Here is a 24766-nt window from a genome sequence, read left to right as displayed (position 1 = left end):
GCGTAGTCTGCAAAGGAACAAGTAATAGGTTTATTCCATGTTGAAAAGAGCAGAGAGAAAACACTGCGTTTCGGCTGCGAAGCCTTCTTCAGGTGTGAGAAAGACAGGGCAGACAGCAAAGATTAAATACCACAGAGGAACAAAAGCTGGGAGAGGGGAGGAGGCAGGAGGGGCAGAGAGGCCACTCAGGAAGTGCAAAGTGCAGAGGGGTGAAGAAAGGTGTGAAGTCAAAACCTGCATGAGAATAAGATCACAGGAAAACTAGTCTGTCATTGAGAGAAGGGGGAAGGTGTGAACCCAGTTTCAGGATGGGTTTCTATTCTGTAGTCTTTCTGCTGTGGGAGTTAAGAAACCCTTCTTTGAGAACAGAAAAATAGAGATCAGTGTGATCATGGCCGTCTGTGGTGAAATGAGGAACTATGGGCTTGGAGAAATCTTGAATCTTCACAGCCCGAACATGTTCTCTGAAGCGGTCTCCGAGTCTCCTTCCTGTTTCACCAGTGTAGACAGGTGGGCATTTTTTGCAGGAGATTTTTGTGCAGAATTGTACAGTGCTGTTAGCATCCTGGATTGTGTGACTTTCTCCTGTTGGATAATGTAATCAGGTTGTATATTCCTTATTAACTTGCTTGTGCTTCTTACTTTTCTTTTGCTTTTGGATCCATACTCGGTATTAGAGCCCTCAGATTCCACCCTGAATTTTAAAAGTATCAGACGTTTTTCTTAACTGCGGGGGTGGTGGTGGGGGGATAACATTTGCACTCAAAAGTGTTGAACCAAAAATGTTTAAAGAAAAGCGGAATTTGCCTTTAAAAACAGTTTTGTGAATGTGACCCCAGGCACCCCTGCGCAGTGTGTGTGTGGACACTACAGGCCCCAACACAGGGAACCCGTTCAAGATGTTGAGGAAAATGAATGAGATACAGAAATCCAGGACACCCTGAGTCCTTCCGTCGCGCGTACTGTAACTTTGTTTTCTGTTGCTTTCAGCTTGTGCGCTGAATTGCCTGTGTTAGGGTCTGTATCACAATACAATACAACACGTCTCATGCTTTTCAGTGTTAAACTGCACGCGTTCCGTAAAGGGAAGGAAATCAAGACCAGATCAAGAAAGTGCAGCGCCCACCTGGTTGATGATGTTGACAGCGTGTTTTTGCAAGTTCTTAAACGTTTTTTAACTATTCAGTGGCGACCAGTGTGATGACTCTGTGTATCATAGAATTTTCACTCTGGGAAAGATTACAAGTTCATTAAAAGAGAAAATTAATCGATAAGGGTGTGGTGACACAGTCGCCGAGGGCTCAGGGGCATAATCTGGGATTATCTCTTTATAGGGAAAGAAACTACGCCTTTTATTGTGTCTGGGAGGACAACAGCTGCACTCAGGCCTCATAATAACGTCTTGTTATTAATATTCTGTGACAGGTTCTTCATCTGCGTTCGTGTCGCTTCATTTACCTCGCTTGCACGGCTGTTCAGTTCGCTAAACCTCAGCTGTCCTGCGTGTGCGCTGGGCTGTCGAGCGCGATTACCGCTGAACTGGAGCGGTACGGTGGCGCTGGGGCTCGTCTCTATCGAGAGCCAGTGTGCACTGGCTGTTTGCGAAGCGTTTTCCATTAACGTCGCGGTGGTCACACCCAGAAGCGTAACTGCAGTGAACTGTTGTCTCCCCCCCGCCTGTAATAGTTTTGCATTGATTGACGTTAAGATAGATAAGACTTTATTGATCACGAAGGGAAATTGAGGTGTAACAGCAGCCCAGCCCAAGACAAGCAAAAACAGACATCAGAATAGACTAAAAATTGAAATAAAATAAGTACAGCAATACAAAATAAAATATATAGAGTTAGGTTAACAGTATGTCGGCGGTTTCATCTGCAGAGGCACAGCCCCGAGCCTCCCCCGTTGGGACCATGTGATGCGACGTTCTTGGGTTACAAAGAGCGGGATCGTCCACGAGGTGGCGCTGCTTCTCTAAGAGAGAAAAATGCACGGCTGGAGTTTGTTCCCCCTGCAACGCCGACGCAGCTGAGCTCAGCTGTCCAGCTTCTGATCATTCTTTTCCCCCCTAGACAGAAATAAACAAGTCATCCAAACATTGACACTGTTATGCTGTTCCTGAAATTACGATTTAGTTACACAATTACACAAACCTTTTCGGTTCAACATAAATGGCTAATTTCTGTATGTTTAACATTGAATTGGTCCCAATTAAACATTGTAATTCATCTATCCACCCTGGACAATGCCTTTGACAATGGCTGTTCATTCAGAGAAACAGTCAGTCCTTGAAAAATGAAGAAGCAGGCTGTGTGCTAGTCTGCTGGCTTTGCTTTTCTGTGCTGTGTGCTTCTCCCTTGGCAGATTCCGAGGGTATGGATGCAATTATCGAATTATAGTAGGAGCCACTGGGCCTCCTTCCAGCGTGCACAATGGCTCAGAGATGCTGGATTTGTTTTTAGGGGGGAGCTGGGCTGCTGGCGACAAGAGGTGGCGGGGGGCAGGCTGGGGAGGGGATATAAGATAAGATAAGATCACTTTCTTGGCCATATCCAATTTCTTGCATTAGGAATTTGTCTTTTCGCAGACCCCAGCTTGCTCTCCATGTCTCAACGCTGTACAGAGCGAGGCCAGGGATTCGTAAGACCGAGAGGCTGGAATGTGAGTTCGGTCGTGCCCCTGGCTACAGCAGGGGTCCCAGTCCCAGTGACACAAGGCTGAACCCGCTGACTGCCGGACTGCACTGGCCAGGCCAGCAGCAGATAGCTCCTGCGTCTCTCAGCTCTGAGGCCTGCCCGGGCGTGTGTGCCCACTGTCCACTGTGAGCCGGGACAGTCGCTCCCGAATGAGCGGGAAACCCTTTGTTAGCACTTCCTAGCCTTGCTGATCAGGAGTCACAAGGCCACCGGCTGACCAAAGAGGAAAGTTACAGTTTGACATGCATGTGCGTGTGTAGGTACTGTATTCCTCTAATCATGCTGAAGAGCCTACCTCCCGAGGCATGTGCATGTTATTTGTAGTGCCAGGGCAGCAGAGCTGTGATTGTCCTTGTGCAACGTGGGATATCTACCCCCCCCAGCCCACCCTCTTGATCCTGCTAGTGTGGGCAGTGTATCCAGAGCTGCTTTCACTTCTCTGTGCCGGGCTGTTAAGGAGGTGGCTCATTTCCTGAGCGGGTCATGCCTATAGATATTATACACCCACACCCCCCATGTGTCGCAGTTTACATAAGACCTTAACAACAGTTGCAAATGAATATTAGGTCATTCAGTCCTTCCAGCCTGTTTAGTAGTTAGTAGTTAACTGGTCCAAAGATCTTATCCAGTTGTTTGTTGAATGAAGCCGGAGTGTCGGCTTCAACAACATGGCTGGGTGGCTTGTTGCATACTCCCACAACTCTTTGAGTAAAGAAGTGCCCCCTGCCCTTGCTTTTAAATGTACTTCCATGTCCAGCAGTAGAAAGGGCTGGAATAGCTTTGGCTTTCAGTGTACCATCACACATCAGTCACTGGACTGGACATAGTCATGTCCTGGGGTGCAAAATGCTTGCTTTTATTCCCTTTTATAGAAAATATGGTTCCTTATGATCAAAGTGTGTAGATTAATGATTGTTGATTTTTCCATGCACATTTTTACTTGTTATTTGTTTGGAAGCAACCTTATTATTTTATTGTTTGTGTTTCATTGACAGCCAGTGATTGCCGGCAGTTCTGTACGTATTGCAGACTGAATTGTGAAACTATGAATTCAGCTGATTTTGGTGAGGCAGTGTATCATTTTAAAGAAGGAAAATCTTTGCAATCTGGGCCTGAAAAAGCAAAATTGAAAGAGATCCCCAGATGATACATTTTCTTCATTTCAGAGCGAAAGATGTCCAAAAAATGATCTGGCCTCGATTTAGAGTATTACGCTTTTTTTGCCAGAAATGGAATCATATGCCAAAAGTGAAAAATCTTGGTATGGAGGCTGAAGTCGTGATTGCATCATGCTGTGTTCTGTTCCTGTGGCGTTTCAGGCTAGAGTCCTGCTTCCACTTGTGTTTCTCTCCTTCTCGTACTGTGCTGTTTTTAAAGAATTTGCAGTCACACTTCAGCTCCAGTGCTGGAAGTGAACCTTCCTCATGACTGGGGCTCTATATATAGCCCTGAGTATGGGCTTCTAATCCGCGATGAGTCAGTCTGTGCTGTGTGACTAGTGGTCTGGACTCCATGTCCACAGAGGAAATGACCCAGAGCAGGTTGCACTAAACCCAGAGAGAGAGAGAAAGAAGAGTGGCAGGACTCCAGGAATCTTGTGTGAGACACGATAACAAGCGGTTTTCTGTTCTTCCAACGGCAGTCTATCTTTATTCCATCAGTTTAAGGGCAACTGAAGCACAGCGAGCTCCCACCAGCTCTTGACTGCTGCTATGTGCCTCTATAAAACTCTCCGTCCTTGTCGCTGGGACTGAGGGCGGTTTTGACTCGGACACAGTCTGTGTTAACCCCTGCGGCTTGTCATCGCTCAGTCAGGCAAAGCAGAAGACTCCTGTTTCTTTCAGGAGCAAAGCAAAATGAGGAAGTCTCAGTGAACCGAGCTTTTGGTTGAAAAACAAAAATGATGCGTTTGCACTACAGTTTCCTTCTCCAAAGCACTGAACTGCACTGTTCTTTATTTTGAGATATAATGTACCATATAATGTCATCTCACAGTCTGATCTGGAATGCATTTGAAGTTCAGTGCTGCATTCCTGCCAATCCTGTGTAACACAAGTAATCACTGTGATACTTAATCATGTGCTACAGAACTTATAGGTCTCAAAGACATATAAATAAACAATCCAGCCAAAACACTGATGAGAGTAGCAACTTGAAGGAAGTGGGTTGAGTGCAATTTGTTTTGGTTTTGATTTTAAAGCGTGTGGCATGAGTTTTCTGCCATCTTCTCAAATGCTAGAATTATTGCACATTTATTTAAGGCGGATAATGATAGTTTTCCAATAATGAAAGTCAGGAAGATAGTGAAGTATTATTAAGCAGCTGGCTACAGAGGCTCCTTGTGTAGGGAGGTGTTTTGAGCCCGTCTCTGGTGTCAGGCAGCCTGGCTCATCGTTGCTCAGTGTGCACAGCGTGTGAAACAGACACCCTAAGCCCTTTAGCTACTTCAATGAGAGGCCTGCAGTGACTTTTAATTACCTCTGCCCTTGGAATGGATCCCTTAAGTTAGAAACACAAACACGGATGCCTCTCTAGCATTGAAGTACCTTTCTAAGGAGCAGCAGCTCTGATGTGTGGGGCGGAGAGGTGGAGTAACTGTGACAGAGGCATTCACAGCCCACCTGTAGAACCCTACTGTAGGGATCGATATTCCACAGTGCTTTTCCCACATTAATGTAGTGTATGACTGAGAAATAAATATGAAGGTATTCTGGATTACTTTGCCCATCTCTCCCAGTTGTAGATTTGTGTCTGGACAAGCCTTTCTGATTCAGTAGAGCTCATTGAACACCCGATCTGTTGGTAATCAGGTACCATCCTGGCCATTCAAACTGACCAGCCCACACATTGATCACACACATTCAATGGTCTGTTTACAGACAGATTGGGTGCGCTGAAGTACTTACACCAAAATCCGAACCTGATGTGGCGCAAACACTTTTACGAACTTTTACGTGATTATCTGTTGCTGATACAGCTCAGGCTGTTTTGTATTGTCCTGCAGATTTGCCTGGATGGAGCTCACTGGGGGAGCAGGCAGGGGGCAGCAGCGAGGCACGGTGTTGCTGCTGTGGCCCTGAGTCACAAAGGCACAGGCCAAGAAAGGCACGGTGGTTTCACCGCAGGGAGAATGGCCCGAAAGTGAGACAGACTGCCCTTTCCACAGAGTGGGTCTGAGCTGTGGAGCAGACTGCCCCCCAAAATGGGCCATGAGCTAGTTCTTTTCACAGGGATGTCATTGGGGTTCCTGAGACAGGCAGTGTGATCTGAGCTGGCGCAAGGCCTCTATGCGGCGAACGGTGGCTTGGAGATGGATGATGATGGGCAGACTGTGCCGAAGCAGGTCCTGTAGACTCTGGAAAGGTTTCTCTTCAGGGCTCTAGAACATTGATTTCACTTTGTTTCAACATCGCTGTGTTCATAAAAGTTTTCTTTAGTCCTCAAGGGGGCAGATACAGTATTTAAGAACATAGGAAAGGTTCCAAATGGGATTAGGCTATCCAGCCCATCTAATCCGAGTGGTATTGTTCCATGCTCCCGCAACCCTTTGTGTAAAGAAGTGCCTGAGGTTCTCAATTTTAAAGGCACTTCCACATAGTTTCCACGTATGCCTTCTGCTTCAGGTTTAGGACCCCTTCTCTGTTCTAGGATAAAAATATTCAGTTCCTTCAGCTTTTTAACAGGGGGCTATAAAACGCATCTGCAGAGCCCTCTACCCTCTCCTGTTCCCAAGGCCCTGACACAGCAAACACTTTGGGTCTGAAACCGTTCACCAGCTGCGGCAGTGAATGCTCCTCTTGTTGCCAGTTCCCAGTCCTGCTAAGTGAATTACAGTGTGCGCTCTGCAGGTCTTTTTTTAAGGATGGTCTCCCTTTTCTTTCTATTTCTTTTCCAAGCCGGAGCCCGAGCCTGCGGCCAGCGCTGCGACTCTGTAATTTAAAATTGATGAACTGAACTCCCAGGGGCTCCGCTCGGGCGACCGCTAACTTCTTCCATATGTCTTGTGAGCGCGCGTGCGCACCGGCGGGGGAGTTTGTGTCCCTCGTCCTGTTTTTCTCCTTTCCGTCCCGCCGAGCAGCTCGTTTCAGGGAGGAAGAGGCAGCTCGTCCCGTCTGCTTCACAGCGGTGCCACGCTGAGAGACTCCATCGGCTCTCCAACACCATTACTCACGGGGAAGGATCCATAAAAAAAAGAAGTGACTGACGGTGAAGGCTGAGGTTGATTCAAGCCAATCTGGAAGGGGGTTTATCTCTGTCTGAGGAATTTATGAGTCCCAGAACCCCTGGGGAGAATCTAGACTGCAAGGCAGGCTGGCACCAGCTGCCCAGGATAGCACAGAAATGCAGATCAGGCTAAACTCTTTCAGCACCCTTCTTCCAGCTGATGGGAAGCTTAAACAGTCCCAGATCTGTGACCTTCTCTTCCCAGCCCACATCTGGTTTTACTCTACTGTTTACTCCCTTCTGTTTAGTTCACTACTCTTTCTCGGTCCTTATTTTATTTCTGGTGATGGGTCTGGAAAAAGAACCCTTCTGATGTTCTTAAATAAGCCTCCGTCGGGCCAGGTGTTGGAGGACGGCAGCCCACCCTCTCTCTCCTGTCCACTTGTTTGCCCTTCAGTGGCCCTGGGAAGTCTTGAGCCGGGCGGTAAGGAGACTGAAATGTCATGGGTTGCTACAGTCAGCTGGAAGGTATTGTTTTCATACAGCCCACAGGATGAGCTCGAAAGGGTCCTGCCAGTGTGGTTTTTAATTTAAACCATGTTAGGTTTTAAGACGTGCCTTTGATGCCACTGTGGAATCAATTGGTTGCTAACAGTCCAATACAAGTTGGTTTATTCATTTGGCAGACAGTTCTAGCCAACACAAAAATAATGAACATAATAAATGAGCTGAACGGTCTTCTCTCACCTGTAACAGTTCTGATGTTCTTAAATGTATCCATGTGGATTATTGGTCTAAGTGCATATTCCAGCCCATTTCATAGAATTGGCCAATTTCTTCTATGAAAATATCCACTTCATTAATCATGTCTCTCCAATTGCTCCATCATTCTTGAGTGGTCAAATATTTTTTGCAACTTCACTGTTGTTTGTTGTCCTTAATCCTTGAGAAAGAGTTAGTGAGTCGGGCTCTGCAGGAGAGGTTAATGAACAGACGATAGCATTGATTTTTTTTTTTACAGTTTCCAAACGGAGAGCAAATGAGACACTGCAGAACTGCTGACGTGCTGAAAATGTTGGGTTAAAAGACGATTTACTGGAGTGTAAAATCTCGCTTCAGCACAAAGTGAGGATGCCTGTGACAAGACATGCTGTACTCTCATGCAAAGGGCACTGCTTATTACCTCGAGTGCAAGGCTGCAGGGTGCTGTGTGCTTTATTAAGAAACGCACCAGATAGCAACAAGATGGTGGGCTGACATTTTGCTCAGCCTGTTAACTGCTTAACTCTCGCTTACAGGCAGAAGCTGATCTTGCTGGAATCTTACAGAAGTAGCTCCTCCAGAATGGTGGGGCTCTGTAGAGGAAGTGATACTGATGTCCGGTAGAGTGTTGACCTTCCTGACCTCACACTGGACACAGAGGCTGCTCAGACCAGGTCACGTCTTTAGCCTACAGCCACAGGTCTCTGGGGTTGAGGCTGTCCAGTCCTCATGCTTCCTGTACGGTGCTCTCATTCCCCTGCACTGAGTGCACATTTCTCATAACTAGCGCACATCCAGCCTCCGAGCCACGTGATGAGCAGTATACTGTACAGGCTGAGTACCATGTTCCCCTGCTCTCTGGTGTGCTCTTTGATATATCTGTCTGGGGTTAAGCACACCGAATTTCATACGGACAGAAACATGGCTAGTTCAAGGGAAGAAGGAAGAAATTGTTGGCCACGGTAATTCCCAAGTTTTGAAGGCACCATGCTAGGTTGTTTGTCTTTTTGGGATTTATTGACCTCTTGACCTCAAGTTGTTTGTTTTTTTGCTTTACTGAACCGTTTGTAGATTCCAGGTTTTAAAACCTGCAAAGAAAACCCTGCTGGGTCCTCGCTGTGCTCCAAGGCACCAAGGAGGAGTGTGTTGAGATACGTGTACTGTGCTTGTCATGGGCTTTGAAATACTTGTCTTCTTTGGTTTAACTCACTGATCCAAAATAACAGGCTTCAGTGCTGAGGCCATGGCCAAGTCAGAGATAAATATTGACTCCAGCAGCTGCAAAAGAGGAAAGGTTTTCCTTAAGCTTCCTGCCTGTTGAAATGATACATACGGTAGATGTTAGAAGGAACAGCCTTCTAGGAGAGGGTGTGTGTTAGGAGCAGACAACCTCAATGAGTTGTGGGTATGAATATTAATTAGCTCTTGTCCAATCACAGCACTGTGTCTTATGACTTCTCATTCCGAAGAATGCCAATCAACCTGAGTTTCTGCATCAGCAAGTGAGCTTGGATAGTATTAAACACTGATGAAAAGTCAACGAATAAAAAACAAATATCTGACCATTCTGAAATTTTTTTAAGGTTATGTAAAATGGTTGTGGCATTCCCAACGTCTCTCACTGTCATGTAGTCATCATCAACCATACACATAAAGTCTCATATAAAGCAAACAATGTGTGATTTACCTCTTTCAACATCTGTTTCTAAACGATATGTCCATTTCATGGCAACTGATGAAGTCACATTTCCTTCTGGATTTTGCTTTTTTCAGTACAGTAACAACATGCCCACTCCCTGCACATCAAGACGCAGCACACAGTTCCCAATCCTCCCCCACACACCCTCCTTAGCTCCTGGTTTTACACATGGGGAAAGATGGGGAGTGGGAAATCTGGGAACCATTTGCAAGGGGACCCCGATATACAAAACTTGGGAATAAACCTTAACTGCTACCTGCTCAGCAGCAGAGTAAGGGCCAGAGAAAACCCACAAAAACTGTTAACAGCACAAATTGCTGTATGTGTAAATATAGCATGACTGGGGACTAGTGCCAAGCTTTAGAGCATTACATTGAAGAGCAGTGTGTGGGAGAATTTCTGACTATGATTTGCCAAAAGGATTTTTACATCCTTATATTCTGTTGTTTTTGCTTCATCTTATTTAATTGAAAGGGATGCAGATCTCCTCACTTCTCTTAATTAAGACACTTTTGGCCTTCACTGTAAATTGCATTAAGCTGGGATTAAAGCAATGCACAATGAGTAGTAATCGAAGGCATATAGGCAGATAGAGCTGCAGGCTTTTAGGGATGGGTTGTGATGAATGAGGGAGCCTCTTGTCCTGTACCTATCTCACAGAGTCAGGTACCCACAGTTCTCTCTGATTACAATTAGATTACATCACCAGGGTCTCGCTAGCCAGTTGCCAGGGCAACGAGCGGTTAGGCTGGAGAAAGAGTCATTCATCTCTTTGCACTGTTCTCGGAGCTTGCAGGGTCTTTGTCAGCAGCGCTGGTAACTGTAGAGGAATCAATGCCTCAGAGAGCAGAGGCTCATTCACTGGCTCGTGGGGGAGTCTTGAAAAGATACCTCTCCCCTCTGCACAGCTCAGCACTTGCTTTTGCTCCATTCCCACACAGTGCTTTTAGCTTTACAGCCCAGCAGAGCTCACTAACCCACCCCCACACTCTCTGTCTTATCTGATACATGGGGAGCTAGGACACAAAACAGTCCTCAGAATGGAGCTGCCCATTGTTTTTCTCTTCTGTTTTGAATGCTTTATTTTATTTATCCGTGTTCGCTGGTGGAGATTGGAAAGCAGTAGTCAGGCTACCTTCCACCTCTTTTCTGCTCCAGTGCTTGTTTGTACAGGACTGACCCTTAACCAAAGGGCACAGTGACCCCTGGGGTGGGGGGGGGGGGGGGTTATCCTGGAGAATCACGGGTAAATGCACAGAGCAGCCCCAAGAATAGAGTGGCAAAAGTCCCCAGAATTGAAAAAAAAGTCGGTGACATGATATTTGCTTTGCGGAGTTTCAAGCCGAATGTGACTAAGAGCTTGATCAAAAAACCCTGCTGTCTTGGCATTTGCATAATCCAAGAGTCACTGCATTGCAAAGACAGGACTATAAACACAATGGGCATGTGAGGGGATCCCACATACAGTATCCAGTCAAGAACGCCACGTTCAGGTTAGGTAAATTGGCCCACTTTTCAACTGTGTCACAGCAGAATGTTACAGCCCTCAGTTTATTGGTTATTTTCCTTATTCTCTGGCTCTGTTACCACTGTGCTTGATTAGAGGTCAGGTTATCCTTAAATGGGAGCCTCCCAGGGCTGTGCTCTGCTTCCACTGGGGAAGACTGACATCTTCCCAAACTCCCAGCTAATTCCTACAGGAAGCATTTGCCCTGGGGGCCCAGCTGCCACAAATCATGACAGATAAAGAGGCCCTAACCTCATTTTCAATGGTTTCACAACCCTTGGGCCTGGCTTGTGGACTGGAGAGGTGACTGGATGGGGCAGCAGCAGGTCAGTGCTTCTGTCAACACCACACATCTGCCTGAGCAATGGAGAACGGGGGCTGGTCCCTGTGCCTGGCAGAGCAGCGGTCAATAAGATGAACTGCAATATGTTGGGATCTTAACGTGAGTCTGGAATGGTCACAGATCGCTGTGTGCCTGGACTGCACATGGGCCGAGCTTTGTGCTGGTCTTTGATCAATTTACTGCTTCATAGGAATAGATTTATTCACGCAAAGGAACAGGCAAAGATGTCTTCCATGCTGAAAGTTAAAGAAAAAAACCCATTGCATTTCAGCTGTGGAGCTGTCCTCAAGTGTCATTCCCATGATGTAATAAACTAGGAATCCAAAAGGACAGATGACGTCCTATGGAAGCACTGAGGGTTGCACCAGTGATGCTGTGTTTGATGACTGTTGCACGTGCCTGTGTCTGTGAGGGACTGAGTGAGCTCTGTGAAGCTGGCTCCCCTACATACCGCGCCAACAACGACTCCCACAGCTTTCATTTGTGCCAGCTCGAAAAAGTAGTTAAAAGTAGGATTTGTGCTGTTTTAATTTCTGAGAGGTTACGAAACTCACAAATGAATCTCCCTAAAACAGCCTGGAGCAGCAAGCTCTTGCTCATGATCTCTCTCTTGCTCACTTGTTCAACCTGACGCCAGTTGGCAGAGTGTCTCCTTGGTGACTGGAGCCGAGGCCACAGCGCACAGGGGCAGACACGCCCCTAGGACAGCAGGTTCTGCTCTGGGATGGTAAACCACTGCAGATGCACAGCATATGATTAAAGACTGGTTTCAGGATCCATTATATCCTTGTGGATGGCTCGACTGGCTTGGCTACGGAATCGGTCTGTGGGACTCTGTGGAAAAGTTTAAGGATCACAGAGGAAAGGTTCAGCCCTGCAGAGACACCAGCCACGGCAATGGTGACTCACCAAAATCAACATAACTTTACAAAGCCCTTTCCTTTAATTTAAATGTAAGGTGCTCTTGAGCTCTGAGCTGCTCTCACCAGCAAGATCCACAGTATAGCCCCACCACCTACCGTGCTGGGTCAGTGTGATAGGTATGGGTGTCTGGGTTTAGAAGAAAGAGGGCTGGGGGCCTCCTCAGTGGCTCAACCAGTAAAGGAGCTCACTCAAGCATGGGTTCGAACCTGAGTCGTGTCACTAGCCGACTGTGACTGCAATTTCCCAGGAGGGAGTGCACAGTCGGCTAAGAGCCTAGTTGGCTGTCAGGTGGTTTGGGGGACTCCTGACTACTTGCAGCCCATGCAGGGCTGCTGGCGATGGACCTCCGGTACAGGGCTATGCCGGATGTGTTGTGTTAAAAGGAGGCTTGCTCAAAGGTAGGCTGGCTGAAGGTGGCAATTTCTTCATCCTGCCCCGTGTGCGGTTGTGAGGTTCATGACTGCAAGCAGAGATGTGGAAAAAAAAAATTGGATATTCCTGATCAAGCGGGTACATAAAAAATAATTGGCAATCCTAAATTGCTTCTAAAAAGAAAAACCTACTTTATCTATTTCCAACAGCAACTTCTTTTCCACTCCACTTTTTCAACCATGATCCATTTTCGGTACTCCATCATTTACCTGGATGGCTCTGGTCCTGGAGGCAAGTGGGGTGAGCTGGAGACAGTATTCCAGAGATGACCTTGCAGTGCTGTGTCTGCAGACCTCACAACATCGGTGCGATTTCCCAGTTGCCTGAGGAGCACCAGCACAGCCGGCAGGACTCACATTGCTTTGCTCTGTCGAATCATTTCTCCTTGGCTCTCAAGTGTTATCTGCTGTGCAGTCAAGCCTGTGAGCCTCTTTGATGAAGGCTGCTGTGGCTTTCCAGGCTCCTCTGGCGATTCTATCTGTGTTATCTGGGTGTGCTGTCCGGGGAGAGCATTCCTTCCTCCATACATAAGAAGAAGAACAAGTCAGAAAGAAACACTGCAGCATTATTGTGTTCAAGGGCAAAAACGGAAAACAGAAGCGTGATATTTACTAACTTGAGGTTTGACAATGGAACATTTGAGGTTAGGTACATTAAGACAATACAACTATTGCCCATTTTCTCACTGTATCCTACTGTCAAGGTTACATGTGCCCTTTGTAACTTTTGTATTATACAGAGATAATATGCACCTATACATTTTAAATTAGTTGTCGGCTCTGTTCAACCATCTACTTGGTCCTTTGTTTGCATATAAAATGTTCCACCTCCCCTTTCCGCCCTGTGCTAATTTTGGAGATCTCCACGAACGGTGCAGCGAAACACAGATGCAGATGGGTTGGATGCATTTTAATTGTCTGCTTACTCCCCGTGGTGGAGTTACAGCCAGAAGGGGTCTGTTCTGTGTCACACGTCGTGGTGTGGAACCAAATGTGTTTTCCAATTGTTTGCTGAGAGCTTCCAGAAGGCGGAATAACTGTCGTTTGTTATGCTAGTGCCACAGACTTAATGCACAGACTTCTGCCTGAAGAGAGGGGCACTTACTGATGCACCACAACAAACTGGAAAAAGCAGATTGTTCCCATATGAAACGTCCACACTGGTGCTGTATATCCTTATGCGGCCGGAGCAAAGGACAGGGAAAGCACTGAGAGGTACAGTGAGGTGTGAAATGAGCTGTGGGAAAGCAACAAAATAAAACGTCTTGGTAGATTTGATGGAGCTAATGAATTTAATCCCAGGCTGAAGGAAAGCTGGCCTCTCCAGCATTTTAGGCCTTGAACAAATAGAAGCATGACTGCAGCATAAGCACTTGCAACTGTAAAAAAGTAAAACCGGTCATCTATAGTCAGGTGACTGGCAGTTTTCCTACTGAAGGAAGAGGGCAGTATACCAGTCCACAGTTTAGGTCAGCCATTGATTTTTAAAGGTACAGAGCAATGACCAATCAGCAATAGTAACTGTCCAGCAATTGATCATGTAATGCCTTCCAGGCCTCAGGGACTGTAACTAATGATGTAGTGAATTTGAATGTACTCATTCCATGCCTTGAAACGCCTGAAACAGTTCACATGGGGGAAACCCTCAAGAGAGAATTCTGTCCAATGCAGTAGACAACAATCTATCACTGTTATTGATTTCTTTGTCATTTTGTTGTTGATTCATGCCTTTTCCAACTGCTGTTGATTCCTGGTTCTCAGTAATCTTATTGAGCATGAGGTGAACACATTATTATTATTATTATTATTATTATTATTATTCAAAGTAACTTATATTTGCACTTTTAGACTGCTGGGTATCCTAATGCAGCACTCTTGAGTACAATGCCTTATGCAAGCAATCCTTTCGAGACCACTGAGAAAATCTAGGCTCTATGAAATAAAACAATTCTCACAATTCTCCCTGATTAACGAGAATTACTCGCCAAACTGCGCGAATTCTTCTTTACGATTAAACTAAAACGGGGACGTGAAACGCTTAATCACTGCCGCTCACATAAGGCTGCAGTGGGGAATCCGCAAACGTTTCCTGACTCTTTATGTTTTCCAGCGTCCCTCCTCCGGTCTTTTTAAACGTTACCGGCATACCCCCGTCTTTTAAGAAGCTGGTACGAAGTGGGGAATAAATAATAGCTGCTCCAATCCGTCCTCCCTCCTCCTCCTCCTCCACCACCAACCCCCCCGACAGCGGTACACGCCACCGCTCCCTCTTCAGCAGCTGAACGCGAAGGAAGAGCGAGCTAATCCGCCGGGTGCGTCCCCTCCCCCTGCTCCGGGCTCTGCCATACTGTTTCGTGCGCTCGGCACTGGGGCTGCTGCGCTGCTGGGCGTCAGTGTGCATGAGCGACACACGGTCCCCCGCTCAACAGGAGGACACGGACACTGGCCAGGATTTAACGTCTCCTCAGAGCCGAGGTGCCGGGGCTCTTTCCACGCAGGGCGACGGGACACGGCCAGAAGGGATGCACGCAGACGCGCTGGCAGCCTTTTCTCGTCTTTCTGACAGTCGCTCCCGAGGAGACGCTTCCCACCCGGAGCTGAGGCGTCGGGACAACGCGTTAACGACGGGGCAACCCCGGGACACCGAATAGAGGAAGAGAGAGAGAGAGAGAGGGAGAGAGTCCGGCACGGACGGAGGTTGTGAAAAAAAAACCCCAACAACACTTGTTTCGTTATTCAAATTGACTGCTAGATAAGAAAAAAAACTGGAACAGCTGCTGGTACCGAGCTCGGCGACAAACATGTAAGTAAGACGCACCACAATGCACATTCCCCTTCAGTTCAAGCACAGCTTTTCGCCCCGGTATCTTTCTGCGAAATGCGGGTCTAAGCTAAGCTAAGCTAAGCTAAGCGCTGTATATTTAGCCCTGTTTCTAACGGGGTATGACAGACAAGGCCGAGGTTTAGAGGCAAACAGAATGACAGCATTTTTTTTAAAAAGGGACAAAGCAAACTGGCTTTCGCGCGAACAGTCTTTATTAAGCGAAAAGCTCATGTTTGAAGCCCCGACCGGGTTGTCAGTCGCCCCCGGAGAGAAAGTGGTTTCTGCTGGGCCGCCTCGATCCGGGGGTCGCGGCTCCGCGTCTGACAAAGGGGGTCTTGCGTGCTCCCTGGGTCCTGGGTTTGAAATATATCGTGAGAGCGGTAGAGGTTTTTGGTGTGAACGATGAGTCTGATGGGCAGTCGCAGGACATATAGTGTCGCCCTCCCGGTTCATTGGTCCGGGCCACGCAAACTGAAATAACGCCCAAGCCGAGCACGCCTTGGAAAGACCGGGATGCTCACGGTTTGCAAGTCAGCCGTCTGGGTGGCCGTGCATGCTGTAGGGACTCCCTGTTCATAATCTCTGTATTAGCTTAGTTACCCTCTCTCTCTCCCCCCCTCTCTGATTCTGCTTTTGACTTTTTTTTTTTATTGGTGTGGCCAAAACAGTATCTCGCACAACCTCTTCATACTGGTGCAGAAACACGTTGAGCCTTTGCATAATGGCTTCGTTCAAGATACTGAACGGACAAGATTACAGAAGAATATAGTTGCCCTCCTTGTTTGGCATACGAGATGGTAGTGAAGGTGGGCATTCCTCAGATGTCCAGCAGCGACGCCTCTGCAGCGCTGTTCCATTTATAGTCATACTCGCTGATGCACGCAGCCACTTGTGTTTCTCAAAGAGAGGAAAGGAAAAAAGAGAAAAAAAACACAATATTGTGTTTTATGTAACTGCTGGTGGTTTATTAGCCATATTGCCGGATTCATTTAGAAAGAAATTATCTAAAATGGTGAAATACCCGATCATCGATGAGGAGAGACTAAAGCGCCTGTTGCAGTTACTTTGAGTTATTAATAATAAGGATGCCATTCCAAATTTTAAAACCAGTGTGCTCATGACCACAGTTTTATCAGCCGAAGGATAACAGTCTGAGGATATTTAAGACTAGGAGCTGGTCCTTAGATTTTCTATATTGTTGTGTTTAGGGTGTTTGGATGCCTCATGTACTTCACTCACAGGGGTAAGTCTGGTCCGGACGTCACCCCCCATACTATTTACACTGAAGTCACTGGTGTCAGGAGTTAAACTCAGCCTTCTGTGATGATCTCTTAAGCAGATTGTGCTGATGTTGCACAGGAGACAAAGCAGGGCACGCACGAAAAGAACAGTCAATAAAAAGTCAAGAGCACTGCAGGTCAGGACACAATTCCTTGTGTTTATGCTGTATTGTGCGTTTCGTTTGTAAGGATCCCAGAGAGCTTCACATGCTGCAGGGAATCCACTTCATTCCCTCTTGAGTGAAGCACAGCAGCCCAGTAATAGCTTATTTTTTACCCAGGCCCTTAGGGTCTTTAATGACCACAAGGTGACTGTGCCTCTAACAGTGTAGTGTCCCATACTGGGCCCTGGTTTGGCTTTTCTGAGCTAGAGGGAAGAGTACCACTTACTAGCCCCCTGACATCACTCCTTGGAGGCCTCCCATCCCCGTACTGACCCGGGCCTCAACTTGCTTGGCTTTTGAGAGCCGTGCTAACAAGCACAAGTGTCGGGCAAAAAAAGAGTCAGTCGTCCCGATGAAACGTGCCCCCAGACAGCACAGGCATGGTCAGCATCGCAGAAGTGAGAAGAAGACAAAGCTCAATCAACAGGTCTGTCAAGCAAACCAGAATTCATGAGATGTTCCCTGAATTGATTGTGGAACAAGTAAGAGGTTTATTCCCTGTTGAAAAGAGAAAAAAGAAAACACAGCGTTTCAGCTGTGGAGCCTTCTTCAGGTGTGAGTTGATTATGTTTGGTTATGATTTGTTCTCCATAGATGTAACTGGTACACCTTTAAACTCTGCCTGTCTGAAGATGGAGGGAATTGAGCCAGTTAAAGGGTACGTCTTCATAGCCTGGAGAGCACTTTATAGGCTCTTGTACTGTTTTGAAAGCTGCATGCGAAATCTGTCCTTTCTGGGACAAAGGAACCCTGATTGGGTTTTGCTTTAAACACAACCACCTCCTTGAACCAAGACCACGTACAGGGTCAAGCAAGCAAGTTTTCATTTTCACCTTCTGGCCTCTGTTTCCTCGGGAATACCTGCTCCATCAGGCTGATCTATAGCCAATACAAGAGGTATTCCCTTATGGATGGCTCACCCTGACGGTCACATTGTACAGAGGTCTGGACAGCCTTTTCAGATATGTCTTCAGTTGTAATACTTGGAGATATATCACCCAACATGTCTCACACAAAGGGTGTATATATATATGCTTTTAACAGTCCCATTACTTTATCAGTGATGCTGAGACTGTAATGCAGGTGATGCCCATGAGTGCTGACGAAAGTTTTGGAATTGAAATGAAATGCATAATGAACTCCAAAAAGGAAAGGGTTAAGGATCAGTGGAGACTGCGGCACTGTGCGTGGCCTTCCAGGGAATAATGCACTTCACTGGGAAAAATAATGTAAACACATATTCTGTGACGCTTCCACAAACTGTTTGTTTGGTGCTGACAGTGTAGATGATTAGCCAAGTGCCAGGATATTTTCATGGAAATTTAGCTTATTGGAATGACCTTACCAACCTCATAATTACCCCATTGTCACAGAACTGGCTGCCAAGAATAACAGTGAAAGCCAGGAGGAAGGGCTGTGTTTGTTGGTCTGCGGTGTTTGATGGTGGTTTTGATACTTATTCATTTTCAAGAAATGATGTGAGAGGGAGGCTGCCTGCCTGTGATCCAGACAGTGATGTGGGAAGGAAGAGGATGGAGCTCAAACTCATTCCGTTCCACTAACTGCATGGGTCATGGGTCAGAGGTCATGGGTCATGGGCTGACTTTAACCATGACCACCACCTCAGAGCTGGGGGACTAGTTTTGGCCATTGTTCCGGAAAAAGTAGGCTTCCAGTCTATTTTTCTCCTCTCCAGTTAGCAAAAGCCAAGTAGGTGCAATTGGGATTGGAGAGCAGTGTGTGTCCATTGATTACCCCTCTTTTGAAGGGGAGTAATGTCCAGGTGAAAGTACATTGAGAGCAAGGGATATTTCTTTACGCAAAGGTGGGTGGGAGTATGAAACTACTTGCCCAGTCATGTTGTTGAAGCTGATACCCTCGCCTCTTTCAATAGACTGCTGGGTGAGATCCTTGATCAATCCTCAAATCAAGTTAGCTCCTTGTTAACTACTAAATGTCAACTACTATTCATTTATTTGGCTGGCCACGTTTATCCAAAACATTTGTACCCATTTAGACCTTTTACTGGAGTAACTTGAGTGCAGCAGCTTGTTCCAGAGTACAAAGGACATGCTCCAATTTTTGCTGTGGCTCTTGTGTTCACTGTTTCTATCTTTACAGAAAGCCAGACCTATTACAGCCATCCCTGCGAGCTTAGATGCCCAGCCAAAACCCGACACTTGGCATGCCCAGAGCTTAAACCTAATTCTCTGTTTTGCCTGGCTCAGGAGCACAAACCAGGCAGTGTGTCCCACTGCTGAGGTGAGCCACTGAAGACACTGGCCTCGTAGTCTTGAAGCTTTAATCATCTAAGCTTGTGAAAGAGGGATGAGCAGCTCTATATTGAGAGAATGAGAGAGGTGCTAATTATAAAAGCAACTCGATAACTAGCAAGCAGGTGTTCGCAGGCCCTGGTCTGGACAGAAGTGCTCCAGATCACTCTTTCAGGAGAATGTCTTTAGTAGGCCTTGTTCAGCCTTTCAGGTCAGTTTCTTACTGACCAAAATCCAGATATTGTGCTCATTTTTATTCCTTTTGAGGGTCTTGGAGTTACACATTTGTACAATTAAAATTCCAGATGTCGGCGATGGACTTTCTTTATGTCACTTGATTCTTTATTTTGTGGATTTCGAGCACAGCTGTGTGCGGGGTGGAGATTGGTGGTCCCTGGAGCTGTTTTTGCTCTGCCCTTTGGCCAGTGCCGGACAGCCTTTGGGTGGGCTGGACCCTGTTTGTTTGCTGACCCAGTGGTGACCTGTGCAGCGCCTGAGCAGCAGGCAGCAGCAGGGTATATATACAAAGCCTGCTATCTTGAGCACGCAGCCTCCATCCTTCCCTGTAGGAAATGCATTTTCCTTTCAGAAGCCGTTAAAAATAGAAGGTGCTATAGACACTGTATTAAAACTCATCCTCTCCTCTGACAGCCATTCTTTCCGTCATTGAAATGATCCTGTTCTTCTCACGTTGCATGAAGACAGACCTTCCGTTAGCTCTCCTGGAGGAAAATGAAAAGCAGCAGTTGTCCGCTCCTGTTGAAAATTCTCCATTCTTCTTTCAGTGGCAGGAGAACCTCACATCCTCGTTTCCTCTGCAACAAAACAGCTGTTGACGTTTCTTCAGGGATCATGACGATTGCTTGTGGGTGCCAGTGGGCTCTTTGTGAGGATGCACAATACACCCTGAGCTTGAATGTGCTGTTGCAATGCCATGCTGTGCTTTTTGCAAATGTTGTAATTACTGTTTGGAGGCACAGAGCTGCAGAGCTTAATTGAGATTGATAAATGTGTTTTATGTATGGCAAGTACGGTGTTCTACCTGTTGCATGACCTGCCTTGTTCATCTGTGATCTCGCAAATAAGTTAAGGCCAGTTTGAACAGTTGTAGCTGCCTTGTGCTCAGCCATAGGGAGGTGTGTGCAGCAGCTCCAGTTGTGCTATGCAACGCAGACTCCTGCTGTTCAGCAGGGGTAGCCCAGTCTGCCTCCGAGCCTGGTAGGGAAGAGATCGCAGGGCCTGGAGTCTGTGTGTCCTTGCAAATGCTGTGTTTTTGGTTTTTGAGAGCGCTGTCAGGCCTGTGGTTCTTCTGACGTTATAGTGGTTAGTGCTGTGGCCAATTCAGATTCAGTTTAGGCTGTGGCCGTCCATTCTGATTGCACAGCAAACCTGCCACCAGGCTTTGCTCATTCATATACATGAGCCTGGGCTGTGTTTATGGCTTCAGTCACGGTGTTCTCCACTCTCTGGAATTCGGGACAGGTTTCTGTCTTGCTCTGTGACTCTGGAGTTATGGTGCACAGCTCCTATCAGGGCTGCAGAGTTTTCTGAGCTGGGTGCTAGCAGACTCTGAATTACTGATGTGACCAGCTTTCCTTTAGGGATGGGTGCCAGTGTTATAACTTTCCCCAGGTTTCAAGCTGTGCCTAATTTGCAACATAAGAGTGTAAGAGCCCATTAAGCCCATCTCGCTTGTTTCATTGTTTGGTAGGAAAGTGAATCGTAATTTTCCTTCAGCTGATCTTTTGATGGACACTGGAGTTTGGGTTGCGACCACCTGTTTTAGACACCTACTGCTCTTTATGTAAAAGACATGTTTCCTTTTCTCTATCCTGGAAGACTTTCCTTTTAATGGTGGGAGATGACATTTTGTAGCTGAGTACTTTGTATTTTTCCACCCCCCGGCCTGAGAGCGAAACACAGCATTAGAAAGCGATTCAGCCCTGTAAGTGACAGACCTACTTCAGTGCCCCAGATTTGTTTTGACACAGAGGGAGCAGGAAAGAGGGAGTCACAACAGAGACCTCTGCGCTCTCCGATGTGCAGAGAGTGGCTCGGTGATCCAGGAAACTCAGGTCACCACCCAGCATGGTGTGGTGCTCTGTTCCACACACTGTCCGCTGTCTGTGTACCCAGGTGGCCCTGCTCCCCAGTCAGGTGTATCATCTGGCCCCAGTGTGTGTGTGGAGCCCGAAGCCAAGGTTAACAGTTTCCGCTGGGAGTTTTGTGCCCTGCTCTTTGGCGGTAATTACACATCTGATTCCCATTACTAAGCACAATTAAGCGGGTTAATAAGTGTTTGTTGCTGGGTGATTTCCTGTTGCGTGTTATGGCTGTGGTGTCTCTCTGGATGCTGTTGCCAGGTTTAATTACACCACTCGGAGCTCTGTGATGGTGTCTCCGTATTCCCTTCTGAGGCGGGTTTGCTGGGGCTCAAGAGTGACGTCCCACTTCTGCCAGCTCCGAGTCCCCAGGGAAGCGCCAGAAAAAGTCGGCTAACTCCTGCCCTCCTTTTCGTCTAGATGTTTTTGACATCCCTGTCAAAAACGTCTGAGAGCTGTTTGCCAGGTTCCTCTGCAATTTGGAGGGGTGTTTCTGGGTGTTGGCATTGCACTTTCCAAGCACCGACTGTAGCTTTTTGTGAGACTGCTGGAATGCCAGGCAGCCTGCTCATGAAGAGCAGTCTTTGACATGCTGTCTATCCACATTAGACTTGTTCTAAAAGCGCTACTTTCCATTGGCTCCATTGAGACCAATAAGATCCTTATTGCACTGCAGTTTGGTCCATTTCGGGTTTTGTACCCGCTGCCTTGAGCAGGTACTGGATTGCGTGTGCTTCAGTGAAACACGTGGCACTTCTGTTCCACAGGTGCAGGTTGCACAGGAGTTTGCTGCTAGTCAAACCTGGGATGGATCTGATTGATATGCATCAGGAGTAGCACTGGTGCTCTCCCAGTCATCTGCTCTCCTAGCCTGTCTGCCTCCCTGCGCCAGCTGTACCTTTTCTAATGCCAAGAGCAGATCGGTGCTGCCAGGCACTAAATGACATGGGTTCACACGGCCTGTCCCATCGCAGGCCCCTTCCTGGGCTCCCGCAGCGCCGTGTGACTTGTGCTGATGACAAATTGGTACTCTTAAAGCTGCATGTCAGCAAAGGTGCTTTAGGAAAAAAACAAAACAAGAAAAAACAAGAGGAAAAAAAACCCAAAGCAGATGGTGTCCTGGCTGGCGTTGTACAGCCTGTATTTATTTCACAAGTGCTTCCAGGCAGAGTGGCTGTTATAGTGTTGGAGGAGGAGGTGGGACCCGGTGCCGGCTGTGCTGTGTGACTCAGTCTCTCCGTGGGCCGCGCTCTGATCTGGACTTGTGCTCCGGGTTGGGAGGAGGAAAGGAGTGCACGGCTCGCAGACGCAAGCGAGAGCGCAGCCCCCCGGCAGTAGGTGCCCGTTCAGAACTTTCCTGGGGTGTCTGGCTGCTGCAGGAGGGAAACGAGCTGGGGGGTAGGAGGGTGTTCAGTTTTGGTGCAGGGTTTTTTTAGCCCCTTTAAAAGGAAAAGATCACAGATGGCAGGTTTCGATGCAAGACGGGCATCCTCCTGAAATCGGCCCCAGCTGGGGTGTTTTCTGCAGAGAGCTCTGCTGTAGAGGTAGCCTCCTCAGGCCTCGGCAGTGGACTCCAGGGTAGAGGTGGCACCATTCAGTCCACCCTGTGCTATTTTTATCGTGCTCCTCCCTGTAATTTAAGTGAGGGCCAGGCTGCAGAGCTTGGTTCTGCAGGGAGTCAAGTGGGCATGCTGCACAGGGCTGGGGGGGGGGAGGGGGGTTGTCGGTGGGGGTGTGGGCGTTGTGCAATCATGGTTGACTCACAGGACCGACTGGTGTCAGATCGGGGCAGCGGGACAGTACCGGCAGATGCACTCGACAGACTGCCAACTGCAGATGCCTGCCTGCAGACACAGCGCAGAGCTCCCTTCCTCCCTCAGACCTAATTAGCGTCTGTGTGCGCCGCGCTGCAAGCCGTGCCAGCTGAGCTCGAACAAATACCCCAATGTTTTGGCAGCACGGGCCTGTGAAATGCAGACCTCGTCTCGCCATTTGCTTGTCCTTCACATATTTCACGAGGTGCTAAAATGATCCAAGTGAAGGCACGGAGATCTTGGCAGGTCTCGGTACTTGTATGTTCTTTTTGTTTTGCTGTAGCAGTATAAACATCTACATGAAGCTTGTTTACTCAAACAGGCTGCCCCGCACTTTGTCCTTTCAGATTCTGTGCTGTCTCCATAGGTAATGTCTGTTATATGTCAATGTTTTTGTTTGCTAGAAGAAAGTCACTGTTCTCACTGTCTGCTATATGATTAGCTCACTCTTATGTAATTTACTGTAGTTACCGTCAGCTTGTTATTACAGTACATATAATTAGCACCGGTCTGGGAAACAGGCTAATTAGCTTATGAGTGGAGTGCAGTCTTACGGCAAAGCTTCAGAGTGCTTTGCACCACAATCAGAAATCGGAAAGGAGCTTTTCTAATTAGCACAGATTAGGGAATGATGGGAATGGCTCATTTTTTGCAATTGTGTTCTTACACTGGTGCAAGGTTTAAGAAAAAAAGCTTCAGAAAAAAAAACGATCCTTTTCTCCTCTAATTTAGTGTGGTCCGTCAGCCAGCTATAAAATGAAAGCAAATGCAAAGTACAGTATAACCGAGTGCTGAGACTGAATTATAATCACTGAGTATGGAGCTTGCCAAGACATTCATCACGGCTTTCTCATTACCCTGTGAGCTTGAGTGAAGACTCCACGTGGAAGAGGGCAAGACAGATTAGCTGGTGCAAAGATTTCATTTTTGTGTTTCCTTTTTTCAGAATTCAGTTTGGCGAATCCCAAGTGAAACGGGCATTGCTTACATACTCTTCTTTGACCTGCAGGAAAATATTCAGGTCTCATTTGAAGACAGGAAATTACTCAGTCCATTTTTTTTTTAAGTGCACAGGACCAGAAGTTTCTGTAGCGCTTTCACAAATTAAAGTGAAACTGACATTTTATAAACTAAATAACTTACATTGTTGTCACATTAGTTTTATAAATCAGAGCTGGGTGGTCATCTTAAACAGTGGAAACTTGATTCAAGTATTCAAAATCCTCAAAGACCATGGCAATCCATCCAAAGGTCTCAGGAATCAACAGGGAATCTTGGAGAATACTAAGGGAGAGGGTATTTAAGATGGTATACAGGATGCATTTCTTTACACAAAGGGTGGTGGTAATGTGGATCAAGCTCCCAAGAAATGTAGTTAAAGCCAGTACTGTGGCTTATTTGGTGAAACTGAACTATTTCTAGGTCGTGTCTAGTTCGTAACCTTCCTTATGTTCTTAATCAGATTAGTTACTGAATAGGTCTATCAGACATTGGCAGATAGGTCTTGGTGTATTTTTAAGTGTTGCACTTTACTGTTGCAGCCAGGGATAAAAAAAGCTCCAATGCTGTTGTAAAAAAAAGCCTTGATAATCACAGAATCTCGCTTCCCCAGTATTTCTGTGGAAGAAGCCATTTGCACTGTACTGATCTTTTATTTTTATAGCTGTGGTACTTGGGAAGCCAGCCTTCTACTAGTAGAGTGGTCATGTAGCACCAGGCTCACTTCCTGTGCAGGCCTCCAGCATGGAAATGGTGTGACCCAGGGATTCTGTCCCTGTAGCTC

The 24766-nt window shown here is 47.0% G+C and overlaps 1 protein-coding gene across 2 annotated transcripts in view; it reads left to right on the top strand.

Annotated features, from left to right (window-relative positions):
* Positions 1–24766, top strand: part of ripor1 (RHO family interacting cell polarization regulator 1) — a 76034-nt gene that overhangs the window by 8544 nt on the left and 42724 nt on the right. Inside the window, exon 1 of one of the 2 annotated variants that reach the window (XM_088938924.1) lies at positions 15199–15329. The exons of the other annotated variant lie outside the window; for it this stretch is intronic. The gene's annotated coding sequence lies outside the window, so the exon portion shown is untranslated. Of the gene's footprint in view, positions 1–15198; positions 15330–24766 lie in introns of those variants that run through there. 2 annotated transcript variants of the gene reach the window in all.

Source organism: Atractosteus spatula, chromosome 21 (assembly GCF_055471065.1).
Source record: "Atractosteus spatula isolate fAtrSpa1 chromosome 21, fAtrSpa1.hap1, whole genome shotgun sequence".
In the NCBI taxonomy this organism is placed as follows: domain Eukaryota; kingdom Metazoa; phylum Chordata; class Actinopteri; order Semionotiformes; family Lepisosteidae; genus Atractosteus; species Atractosteus spatula.
Note: the sequence above shows the minus strand (reverse complement) of the source record. Positions and strands in the feature narration are given on the sequence as shown.